The following is a 12069-nucleotide window of genomic DNA, read 5'->3' as shown; positions in this document are numbered from 1 at the left end:
CTCGGAATCACCCAGACCTCTTGTTTGCTCACATTCCGTGCTTTTTGATCAATCCTTGCTTACCCCAAGAGGGAGGTGGGAGGAGGGAGACGACAAAACACGGTGTGTTGGCTTGCTTTCTAGGGCCACCTCTCAGGACAGATTTGGGAATTGGTTGAGAGCTTGAGTTAAGGTGAGATTTCTGGTAGCCAGTTACCTCTAGAATCTGCTTATAGAGATGATCAAGGTGTGTATTCACCATCCCTTGTGCCCACGCACACACTCTCATTTTCTCTCTATCTCTGAAAATCAGTTTATTTCTCAGGTGGCAAAGAAAGAAGTTCTAGGTGGATTGTTCAGCTGTGCCTCCTACAGGAAATGGCACAATGCCCCGATTTCAATGAAAATCTCAGCCCTTTATTCCCAAACCCCTCCTGACTGAGAATGTGCTTTCTCCTGTCTTCCATCCAGATGGAGAGCAAACATAAAAATCACGAGAGTGAGCCCGCCATCAGCCCTTGCGATCAAGAGCTCGTCAAGGAGCTCCGACTGGAGCAGAGAGCAGATGGGCCACGGTTCCAAACAGCTCGAGTCCATCCTGGGCTGGAGCAGAGTGTGAGGGCCGCACCTGCGGGTCAGGCTCTTCCTTGCCCAGAAGGAGGACCACCCTGCCCCGGAGGACTGCTGTTAGGAGCCCACGGCTCCCTGAATGGGCTTCCTCGCCCCAGCGTAACTGGGCACAAAACACCTGAATAGGTTCACAGTTTGTTTAACTAAAGAAGAGAAGCCAGAGGCAGTGAAGGGGCTGCAGACCTCCAATGAAGCCATTTGGGGAGACAGGATTTTATCTACAAAGCATCTGTGGTTTGCATAAAGGAGCTGGAATCCAACTCAGGGACACAGAGGTCCAAGTTCTGCCTGCAACCTGCGGGGACTTGAGTGTCCCTCTAGGATGAGAGTAAAGACATTTATACGAGTTGAGCAAGACACCTCGCATGCGATAAGCCCTCAATTAATATCAGCTGTGATCATCATCAACATCATTATTATTACACGCAATACTATTACTGGGACTGTCTTAGTAGTGGAAACACAAGGAAGGGGGAAAAATGGACTCGTTATAGTCTGTCAATCACTCAGACCTAAGTGAGTGGATAAAAGCGTATCCCAAGCAGAACAGAAAGAGACATTTTATGATTATCAGCCACTGCTTTCTCCCTACGCCACGGATGACAGGCCCCATGGGCTGTCACTTCAGGAACGTGGATGGTGAGAACCAGCGGGCAGAAGGGGGTGGAGGAAAGGGCCCGGAGCCCGCCCCGCTTTGGCCATTACCATACAGATTGCTCCCCTCCACCCCGACCCCGACCCTTCCGCTTGACAGATTCATTCTGTGGTCTCCCCATCGAATCATAAGCCTAATATTTACCCAGAGAAAGCAGTATTTGTGTGCGTTGCCATCGAAAATCCAATAAGTATGAAGAAGAAAAGAAGCTGCCTGCGTATGAGGCATGAGGGCAAACACAGCCAGCTCTTTAAAGAGCCATTGTGATAATCAATACCCTCTCCCATTTCCATTCAGGGGCCCTGGGCCAACCAAGACTTAATCATTATTTTCCATCGTTACATCCCTCAGAGAAGCTTAAAAAGGAAAGGTCATTGTTTCAAAGTTTGCTCTACTCTATTTGCCAAACACAGATTATTTCCTGGGGTCCGTGGGGCTCCCTTCCCAGACTGTATCAACCAAAGGCAGCCGCACTGGGCCTTCTGGAGCTGACTTCAGAAACAGAATATTGTTCCACCTGTGGAAATCACTTTAGTCATCACATTCAGTTGCCTGGCCTCCTACCCCAGCCTCCTCTGCCAGGGTGAGGTTTTGGACAGACCTCTCATTGGACATTTTTTTTCTTTGTCCAGAACTCAAAAAATAAATACCAAACTCTGTGGTAGGTCGGGCAAGAAGGAAGGGGATGCTGTGGGTTGCTGGACACCATGACCAGCTCCTTCAATCTGATTCCTTTCTCTCCAGCAACCACAGAGACTTCCAGCCGAGCCCCCGTGCCCACCAAGGATACCTCCAGGCCCTCTTCTGCTTGTCCTTTTTATTTAGGGAATTTGAGCTCACAGTAAAATAGAAAAATTATGCAATCTCTCTTTTCCTTGAACGGAAGTCAGTTCAAATAACTAGTTAAGATTAGGTTGGAAGAAACATAAAACCCTACTGCAGTGCCTCAAACACATAAAGGGTTTATCTGTCTCACTCAGCAAGAAGGCCAGGGTACAGTGGGTCCAACGTTGCCAGGAGGAACCATGCTCCTTCTGGCTTCCCGCCCCGTCGCCCTCAGTGATGGGTGCGGCATCCCCGGGTGCTTCACACTGGTCCATGAAGGAGAAGGGGTCGGGAGAAGATGAGAAGGAAAGCCGTCCCTTAAGACTTCTCTGCCAACCCGATCACGTGGGTCTAGCTGCAAGGGAGGCTGCCAGACTAAGGATGCGTAGCTAGCACATCACTAGATCCAACAAGTTTGAGGTTCCATGAGAAAGGAAGAAGGAGTGAGTGGAGACAAGCAGACCTCACTTTATTGCGCTTCGCAGATACTACATTGCTGCGCCGTTGCTGGCTTGAAGGTGGGAATGGCCACGTGAGAAGGAATGTGGGTGGCCTTGAGGGGCTGAGAGAGGCCCCGGGCTAACAGCCAGCAAGGGAACAGAGACCTCACTCCTACAACCCAGCTGAGTTCTGCCAGCAGGAACGAGCTTGGAAGGGCCTCCAAGCTCCAGGTGACGATGCTGCCGGCCAACATCCTGAGTTTAGCCTGTGAGATCCCAGCAGACAACCCAGCCACGGCAGCCCAGGCTTCTGACCTACAGAACTCTGGGTGCTGTTGAAAGCCACTCAGTGCGTGGTAGTTTGTTACAGAGCAAGAGAAAGCCAACACAGCAGGGCAGAGCAAGCGGTGTGGCCCAGGGGCCTGGTCCGTGCAGGACAATGACCATACTGTACATCACTGAGGCAGTGGGACAACGGCCCCTGGCCCTGGTGAGGTACGCCTGCCACAAGATTTAGATTTACCACCTGCAGAAGCATCAGAGAATGGGAAGAAGCCAAGAGCAGCTCCCTACCGTGCCCAGAGAGGGGCTCAGCAGGGTAGGTGGAGACTCCCCGCAGCGTGCCAGCCCCTTATATAACAGACACAAACGGAAGAGCTCAACAGAAACCCTCACACAGCAACAATGAGTGCGGGGAGGTGAGATGAGAGCCGCATTAGTGGTGAGATCCAAAGGGCAACAGCTCCCAAAGTAAATAAATGCCTTCATTCAACAAAGCAATAAAGTGGCTGAGACGGCTGGGAAAGCACCAGCAGCGAGCCAGCTGCCTTGGAGATGGAAGGTACCCAGGAAATCGACTCTATCAGCATCCGTTCCCAGGGGCCTCTCACCCACATAGCTGTGGGAATGAGAACCAGCTGTGAGTCAGCGGACCACCAGGGAAAAGGTGACACAGTGTCAGTCCCCAAAGCTCTCCATCATCGTCGGCTTTCTAGCTGGCTGTTGGGAGCCATGGGGGCCACCAGCCTCCAGCCTGCAGGCAGAACTAGGGAGTCAGAGAACCCGGCTGCCCCCAGCTTCCGGGCCAGGCCCTCATCTGTAAACCCTAGGATAGCACTCACCTTACCTGCCCCTGCGGGTTTCCTTCCTTCCTTCCATCCGCAGATATTTCCTGAGCATTTACTGATGTCACCCCCTGTGCTGGGTGCTGGCGACCCAGCTGGGACCAAGCCTGACAGCTCCTGCCCTCAACGAGCCTACATTCTGGTTGGGGAGACACTTGGTCAAGAAGCAAAACACACTGCTGCAGAGCAGAAATCAACACCACACTGTACATCAACTATACTTCAATTAAACTTTTAAAAAGTTTTTAAATTCAAAAGAAAAAGAAGCAAAACACAAACACACAGAAACAAACCGGGGAGTGAAGGATGGTGACAAGCTGTAGGAAGGACATGAACTGGGAGAGCCACGCACGTCGCCGGGAGGTCGGGGAGGAGCAGAGACTTGCGCCGAGGCAGCCGCGCACAGAGCTGCTCAAAGCCTAGCAGGCAGGGAGCAGGGGGCACAAAGCCCCGGAGGAGGGATGGGGCTTGGCGAGCTCACAGTGACCCAGGCAGAAGCCAGAGGCCACGGCTTGACCTTTTCCTTAGTTCTAAGTGCAAAGGAAAGTTGTCAAAGGGTTCTGAGCAGGGAGGCAGCGTGCTGTGATGTATGTGCCAGTACGGGGGGCGGTGGGGAGGCAGGGGGACCTGCGGGGAGGCTCCTGCAGAGGGAATTCCAGGAAAGAGCCCATGATGGATTAGGACGTCAGCGGTGGAGATGCAATGGATTCCAGAGACCTTTCGAGAAAAGAGCCAATAGCACTTCTCTGTGAGAATGAAACGAAATGACAGGTCTTTATTCTCATCAAACGCTCACTGCAGGCCGACTCTGGATAAGGCGATGCCCCCAGCCCTTCCAAGAGGTGTCCGTCAAGCCAGAAACTTAACAGACAAAGACGAATCCGTGGCACCGATAATCCGCTAAGGGAGCGTTGAGAGAGAGGAGGGCGGGCCCCATCTGAGAGCACGTCGGGTCAGGGAAAACCCCATCTGTCCTCAGCTGGCACTTGAGAAGCAGCAAGAAGACAGAACATTCTCGGAAAGGAGACTGGGAAGGCGTGGAAACATCCGATGCTGGAAATCATTCTGGAACCATCTGTCTCCTCCCTACTCAGTTGACTGCAAAGAGGCCATTCAACGGGGCTCCCCCCCAATCCCACCTACAACGTCAGACCTAAACAAATCGTGCCTAGAGCAGGTGGCGTGCCAGGAAACAAAGCCCTCAGGCCAAGCGGCTGGCAGATTCTCAAACCAGTGCTGCGGCCACCCAAGGTGCGGGAGGCGTGCCGAGGCAGAGCCACTCGCCAGCTTCCTGTGACCTGCCCTCTCCCCCCGTGCCTGGATCCACTGACCGCCACACCCGTTGTCCAGGTGGGACAGCAGCCCTTCTCTATCCCCAGCCAACCTGGTCTGTTAGGATCATGACATCCATCTCCGCGTCTGTAACTCCCTCCACCAGAAGCTGTGCCAGGATGCTGGCCAGGCATCCCGCCTCTCCTGGGAAAACCCAGCAGAATCAGACCCAGCTCCTGCCTGAGTCCAAGCATCTCCAGTGCGTGTAAACTCCCAATGCCACGGCCCCACAACTCATGGGCTCCGGACCTTTTGGGGGTATTAACGGTGGACTGAACTGGCCTAAATTTCTCACATTCCTTTAGACACTGTGGTTCAGATAGCTCAACCCTTTTGGGGAGTTTTGTGTAAAGCCCGTACACACCTACCCTCCCCACCTTCCTACTACTTCTAGCTTCCTTCCTGGGCCACCCCCAGCCTATTCCTCTGAAGTTCCAGAGTGACTGACGGCTCACCCAAAGCATAAGGAGTGAGAGCAGGATAACTGCTCCTGGAAGATCTCAATTAAATTCTCTAAAGCTTTTAGAGTCGCACGTCTTGGTCTTTAACTGGTGCACACAGAGATCTTGTTAAACCCCGATTCTGCTTCAGTGGCACAGGGTGAGAGCTCCGGGTTCTGTGCTTCTAACAAGCTCCAGGTAATGCTGATGTGTAGGTCATGGACCACACCTTGAGTGGGAAGGTCTCAGATGAGACTGGAGTATCCCAGACACAGTCCTTTCACAATTCTCACCCACCAGCTTTAACATCTCCCAGCCTACTTCCTAATACAGTTCCATAGATAGGACGTGGAAATACACATCACAATTTGAGATGAAGGCACCAACTGTGATGAAGCATCTTGTACTCACAAATGCCTAAATGCACGTGAGAAATGAGGGTCAGAGCACCAAAGATGAGCCCTACTGAACTTCTGGCTAAAATACTTCAGTAGTCCTTGTTCTTTCGCTATCCCATTACTGCCGTCCAATAAGTTCCTAAAGCAAAGGAATAATGACACTCAGCCTTGAATGGTGTGATGCTTACACCCAGCTTTGAGAGGTGGAATTAGTGCTTCCTGGCGAGGATGGAGTGGGACCCACAATGCACACCACTGGGCTGCTTCCTTAGTTTTATTGCAAAATCTCGGAAGGAAATGGACAAAGCTAAAACATGGTGGGCCTGCAAGGAGGCCCCAGGCTTTCCTTGGAGTGATCACTGCAGTGGGGTTCACCAAAGGGAAACACTCAAGTCACTGAAACACGAGCCAACATCCACAGAGCTGACCTGAAGAACCCACCAGGCAACATAGCTGAGTAAACAACAAATCGCACCAGCAGGAGAGCTCTGAGAGCCTGGGGACCCCCCTCATAAGAACAGTTACTCAACTCAACTGCCTTCCTTGCGGCCACAGAGGAACTGGGAATGGGAACAGTCCACTTGTCAAAATGTTTCCACCCCTAAGTAGATGCAGGGCCAGAAGACACACCAGGAGCTGAAGCCCCTTTTCTGTCCAGCTGAATCACGGCTCCTCTCGCCTAAGTGGACTCCCAGCCAAAGCGCAGCCGGAACCCTGCAGTAGAGCCAACGCCAGCCAGGGCACCTGGAGGGAACAGGTGCCACACCCTGGAGCAGAGAGTCAGCACATGCTGCCGGGGAGACCTGGGGAAATCAGGAAAGAGGTGTCAATGAGCCAGTGGGCTGTTTCCCACTGTAGGGTCACAAGCATCTTGTGGTAGTTAAGGAGGAGGAAGGATGAAGATGTAAGGGAAGGCCATACTCTGCCATGAAACAAAGTCCAGATTCGCTGAGGTCTGGCACCGGAAGGAGAATCTTCAGGCAGAGAAAGTGCTCTGGGGGTGCCTCGCTCTTCGGCATCCTTGACCTTGATGGCGCCCCACAGAGAGAAGCGGAAAGTGAGGAAGAAAAGGGTAGAGGCAAAATGCCTGTGAGGCTGCGCCGACCCTCTGGGGATGGACTGTAGCCGTCGCACTTGTCGTGTGAAAGAGTGACGGTCCCACGATCCTGGGAGTGAAGCTGCGCTTTGCAGGCTTCTTGCTTACTTCCTTGTCATCCTCCCTCTGTCGTTAACAAAGCCTCTAAAAACGTCAGCCTGTCTCAGCAAAGAAGGATCAGGCATTTGGGTCCATACGTTCATGTTAGAGGGGGAGTGATATCAGTCAAAGTGAAGATCGGGGAAAGAGAAGGATCTCGTTAGGTGCCTGCCGTGGAGTCATCCATCCTCCAATCTAACACCCTCAGGCTCTGAGTTTTCCTTCAACAAGAAGGAAGTTATGGGCTTCCCTGGTGGCACAGAGGCTGAGAATCTGCCTGCCAATGCAGGGGACACGGGTTCCAGCCCTAGTCTGGGAGGATCCCACGCGCCGCGGAGCAACTAGGCCCGTGAGCCACAATTACTGAGCCTGCGCATCTGGAGCCTGTGCTCTGCAACGAGAGAGGCCACGATAGTGAGAGAGGCCCACGCACCGCGATGAAGAGTGGCCCCCACTTGCCACAACTAGAGAAAGCCCTCGCACAGAAACGAAGACCCAACACAGCCAAAAACAAACAAATAAATAAATAAATAAAATTAAAAAAAAAAAAGAAGGCAGTTATTTTTGCTAAAAGAGTCTCACTTAAGATAATAATAGTTAATATTAGCTGAAATGTCAGGGACTGAGATTATTGCTTTACATGGATATTTTCATTTAACTCTCTCAAACGATCCTATGGGGCAAAAGTGATTTTTTTTGTCCTCATTTTACCAATGAGGAAACTAAGACTTGGAGAGCTGAATGAACTTCCTTAAGGATACACACATGGTAAATCTTGGAGGAGCCGGGAAATAAAAGCCAGGCGATCTGACTCCAGAGTTCTGCTCTTACGATGACCACCTATGCCACTTCCCACCACCCAAGATGCCATAAATACCAGGACTATGGTATTTATGGCTCCAACAGTAACTCCAACAGTAACTTTGAGGTAACAGGAAACTTTGGCTCCAACAGTAACTTTGAGGTAACAGGAAACTTTGGCTCCAACAGTAACTTTGAGGTAACAGGAAAAGGGATGGCGAGGGAGGTGCACAGACCAGAAAGAAGAGAAGGTCACCAGCTTGGTCAGAAGTCCTCCAAGCAGGGTCCACCCCAGCAATCCCTAGAGTTCCCAGCAACAGCCATCCCAAAAGACTTTTTAGACTCTCGCTGAGCTGGTTTCCTGGTTGGCCTTTGAGGTACGGAGCATGGCTCTCTCTCCTTGACTTGCAAGTACAATAATGCCCTAGACTCAGGCTTCTGGAGTGTCACCTCCCTGAAGCTCTGAGAGCCACGTCTCAGGAGCCCGCCATCACTAGAGGAACCTTCACTAAGCAAACCACTTTCTGCCTACACTGGGCATCTAACAACCCCTTTTTGGTTTACTTTCCCATTCCAGTTGCCATCTGGTGAGTCTTTGCCCAAGGAGACCAAGAATTCAACAAAAAAAAAACAAACAAAAAAGTCAGGGACTCCAAAAGTGGTTATGCCATTGTCCCTTTGATACTCAAGCCCAGGATAAGCCAAAGAAAATCATATCAAATGGCTGATTTACTTGCTTTAAACATATTCACTCCACCTCAAGGAGGCTTTAGTCTGGTTAGCATCTGAGACACTTCTGCACGCTTGGTTTCTTCTCTGCAAAGGCTCTGCTGAGTTTGCTAAAAGCCATTTAAGTCTCCAATGGATACTTCCTAAGCTATGTTTCCCAGCTGGCAAAATGCCCTCTGTCCCTCAAGTGACTGCTTCCCTATTTGGGAACCTGGGGCTGTTAACTTACTCTGAAGAGCTCTCTGACTGCAAGCCTGATGTCTAGGGAACAGCACAAAGTTTTTAGGTCACCTGCCTTATAAGAAAAAGCCATTCATTGAAGCCAAGTAGGATTCTAGAATCCATTTCTCACCTCTGCTTTGTCCCACTCCTTCGTCTCATTTTAACAGAAAAATAAAAGGACTGCCTTACTCAATATTGTTCAAAAATAGAATACACCATTTTGCGAAATAATAGGTTTCTGGTTCATAGAATTGTCCAAAAACAGAGTGCACCATGACCACCTGTTAGACAAGCTGAAGCCAAGATTTCCATACTGGGTGGACTGTCTACCCGGAGGCCACCAGGTCCCTTCACCTTTAGGTCCTGTCCCTGTGGCTCATACGGTCACTCCATGGATTCCCTCCCCACCCAGGACACTTTAACAGCAGCTGCAGTGCTCCTTTTGCTGGTACGCTAGACTCTCATTCATCCAACCTTCTGCAAAGCCAGCCCTACGAGGTGAACACGAAATTATCCCCACTGTCCTGAAAACACAGGATTAGAGCTTTGGAAATCAGACAGAATGGGGTCCAATGCACAGCTTCTCCGTTTTGTTTTGTTTTTTTTAGCCATTTAACCTTGGGTACATTATTTAACTACTCCAAGTTTGGGTTTCACCAACCGTAAAATAGGAGCAAATATTGCCTATGGTTCTACAGTTTAAATAAACTCACCTGTGCATTGTGTAGCTCAGGATGCCTGGCTGTGAAGGGCACCAGTAAACGTGCACTTTCTCTGCTCTGCTCCTCTGAGCACCCTGCCTCTCTGCCCCTGCCTATTCTGTAGGTTGATCTCGGACAAAATGACAGATCCAGAGAGATCTGAGTCACAGAAGCTTACTTAACAACACAGGCTGGACACATTTTGACAAGTCCACATCCAGCCTCCAACTTTATGACTTAACTCTTCACAGCAGATGCTCCAAACCTTCTCTTCTCCTCTTTAGCTTCCAATCAATAATCAAATATCTGCCAAACAGCTAGTCTTCTGAAATCATCAAACTTGAATTTGTAGGGACTTCCCTGGTGGTGCAGTGGGTAAGACTCCGCACTCCCAATGCAGGGGGCCTGGGTTTGATCCCTGGTCAGGGAACTAGATCCCACATGCATGCCGTAACTAAGAGTCCACATGCTGCAACTAAAAGATCCCACGTGCCGCAACTAAGACCCAGCGCAGCCTAAATAAATAAATAAATATTTTTAAAAAAGATGCCCAAACACAAGCACACTTCTGTGTGATACACACGACCCCATCTCCCTCCGGTTTGTTTGAGATCCTGAACTGCCCTCTTGCCCTTTAAGTGCACGGGTTTTGTTTGTTTGTTTCGTTTTATTTGTTTCTTGGCCACACCAAGTGGCTTACGGGATCTTAGTTCCCTGACCAGGGATTGAACCTGGGCCCCCGGCAGTGGAAGTGCCAAGTCCTAACCACTGGACCACCAGGGAAGTCCCAAAGGGCATGGTTTTTGTCTCCTTCAGGAGTCTGTACAGTTCTTGAGGACATGGACCTCCCTTTCTCCTCTGTTTCTCCACCATGCCTGGAACAGTGCTGGGTTCAGTTATTGCTTAAACAAAGCAGGAAACATCAGCTAGAGCTGAAAGGGCCCAACTGATGATGAAAGATAAACCCATAAGATAGATGGCTTTATGGCAAAACAGCTACAAAACCCCCAGAGAGCATGACAACAAAAACATTAGTGTTCCCATAAGAGCTGCTCAAATATGAAGCCAATCTTGCTCTTTTTTTTTTTTTTTGTAAAAAAGAACAAGTCTTGTGTTAATGAACTTCCCCACATCTGCCCCAATTTCAGTGTTAAATATTTTGAATTATTTGGGCTATTTTCCAGAATTTCATTGCATCCGCAGGCTTTCTGCTGTTCCCAGTCAGACAGCCCCATCACTCAGATTGGGGAGAAAAGGAAACCAAAATTATTGATAAAGATGTTATTGTATATACATGTCAGAGAATCATCTAAAGAACAACAACTGTCAATAAGAGTACTCACTTTGGTAGTTCAGTACAAATAGTCTGGAAAAATCAATAATTTTCCTATGCAAAAACAATAGCCAGATAGAATATATTATGAAAGAAAAGATCCCATTTACAACAGAAACTAAAGGAAATGCAATACCCAGGAATACACTCAAAGAGAAATATGAAAAATCCTGATGAAGAAAACTGAAAATGCTACCAAGAGACATAATCAATGACTTGAATAAGTGGAGTTGCGTACCTTGTCCTTAGATAGGAAGTCTCATCATCCTAAATCTGTCACTTCTGCCTAAATGAATCTATAAATTTGAAACAAACCCCATAAAAATACCTACAAGATGCTACTGAATCTAGAAAGTTGATTCTAAAGTTTGCATGGAGAATCAGTCTATAAGAATAACCAAGAGGGACTTCCCTGGTGGTGCAGTGGTTAAGAATCCGCCTGTCAATGCAGGGGACACGGGTTCGATCCCTGGTCGGGGAAGATCTCACATGCCACGGAGCAACTAAGCCCGTGTGCCACAACTACTGAGCCTATGCTCTGGAGCCTGCGAGCCACAACTACTGAGCCCACGTGCCACAACTACTGAAGCCCATGCGCCTAGAGCCCATGCTCTGCAACAAGAGAAGCTACTGCAACGAGAAGCCCACACACCACAGCAACGAAGAGTAGCCCCTGTTCATTGCAACTAGAGAAAGCCCGCGCGCAGCAACAAAGACCCAACGCAGCCAAAAAATAAATATATTTATTTATTTAAAAAACAAAGAAAAAAGAATAACCAAGAAACTTTTGAAAAGGAAAAGTAATATGGGGGGTGGGGGGGACTAACAGACAATAAAACAAAATTCTAACCACTGAAACAGTATAAACACGACTCGATAGACCACAAAAGGTTAAAGCAGCACTGTACAATAAAAATATAGTGTGAGATGCTCAACATCACTAATTATTAGAGAAATGCAAATCAAAACTACAATGAGGTATCACCTCACACCAGTTAGAATGGGCATCATCAGAAAATCTACAAACAACAAATGCTGGAGAGGGTGTGGAGAAAAGGGAACCCTCTTGCACTGTTGGTGGGAATGTAAATTGATACAGCCACTATGGAGAACAGTATGGAGGTTCCTTAAAAAAATAAAAATAGATTTACCATATGATCCAGCAATCCCACTACTGGGTGTATACCCAGAGAAAACCATAATTCAAAAAGACACATGCACCCCAATGTTCATTGCAGCACTATTTACAATAGCCAGGTCATGGG

At 49.1% G+C, this 12069-nt stretch overlaps 1 protein-coding gene and 1 non-coding gene across 8 annotated transcripts in view; both read right to left on the bottom strand.

Moving 5' to 3' along the window:
- SLC39A11 (solute carrier family 39 member 11) overlaps positions 1–12069 on the bottom strand; it is a 426195-nt gene that overhangs the window by 253652 nt on the left and 160474 nt on the right. The gene's annotated exons all lie outside the window — the stretch shown is intronic.
- On the bottom strand, positions 10182–10254 carry TRNAG-UCC (transfer RNA glycine (anticodon UCC)). The gene has a single exon. It is a non-coding gene; the product is annotated as a tRNA-Gly (tRNA).

Source organism: Balaenoptera acutorostrata, chromosome 20 (assembly GCF_949987535.1).
Source record: "Balaenoptera acutorostrata chromosome 20, mBalAcu1.1, whole genome shotgun sequence".
Taxonomy (NCBI): domain Eukaryota; kingdom Metazoa; phylum Chordata; class Mammalia; order Artiodactyla; family Balaenopteridae; genus Balaenoptera; species Balaenoptera acutorostrata.
Note: the sequence above shows the minus strand (reverse complement) of the source record. Positions and strands in the feature narration are given on the sequence as shown.